Source organism: Electrophorus electricus, chromosome 17, assembly GCF_013358815.1.
Source record: "Electrophorus electricus isolate fEleEle1 chromosome 17, fEleEle1.pri, whole genome shotgun sequence".
Lineage (NCBI taxonomy): Eukaryota > Metazoa > Chordata > Actinopteri > Gymnotiformes > Gymnotidae > Electrophorus > Electrophorus electricus.
In genome coordinates this window covers 6,992,465-6,992,825 of record NC_049551.1, presented here as the reverse complement: position 1 = coordinate 6,992,825, position 361 = coordinate 6,992,465, and positions in this window count along the sequence as shown.

Here is a 361-nt window from a genome sequence, read left to right as displayed (position 1 = left end):
CATTGTACTTTAGGCCAAACCACAGGAGTATACAGCCAACACAGTATATTTTTAGAGAGGGCTGTATGTAGGAAGTTGGAGAAATCATTAAAGCCTATGTAAATCTCTGTTGCTGAGACATGAGCTTGAGTATATAAAGCACTGTGAAGCTTCCGTCTATGTGTTGCTATGGACAGTTGGGCTAGGGAGATGTCAGACTCTAGGTAGTCTCTGTGCTTTGGAGCAAAGTAGACAGGATGTGAATTATCGGCCATTATTGACTGGTTTATCTTGGGTTCACGACCCTCCTGAACACTGCAGTCACAGAGGCACACACACACACACACACACACATACACATATGAACACACACAAACATACA